Source organism: Odontomachus brunneus, unplaced genomic scaffold (assembly GCF_010583005.1).
Source record: "Odontomachus brunneus isolate Ranch 3 - 2012 unplaced genomic scaffold, Obru_v1 Obru_scaffold_270, whole genome shotgun sequence".
In the NCBI taxonomy this organism is placed as follows: Eukaryota; Metazoa; Arthropoda; class Insecta; order Hymenoptera; family Formicidae; genus Odontomachus; species Odontomachus brunneus.
In genome coordinates, this window is record NW_022639720.1 from 247513 (window position 1) to 247757 (window position 245).

The window sequence follows — 245 nt, forward strand, 5'->3', positions numbered from 1 at the left end:
TTACTTTTACATTTTTAACAAAATGTTATGATTAATCCAACAAAAAAAAAATTAAAAGATCCAAATTAAACAAATCGAATTACTAAATTTTGAGAGAAACTTTTAAAAAATATTATTTAAAACAAGTGTTGTTTCATCAAATGACATGGTTTCTTTGAACGAAGTGCCAGGAGGCTCCTGACCGAGAGGGTCGGAGGGGAACTCTTAGATCCCTCCGCCCCAGCAACCTCGGTCGGGAGTGTAGA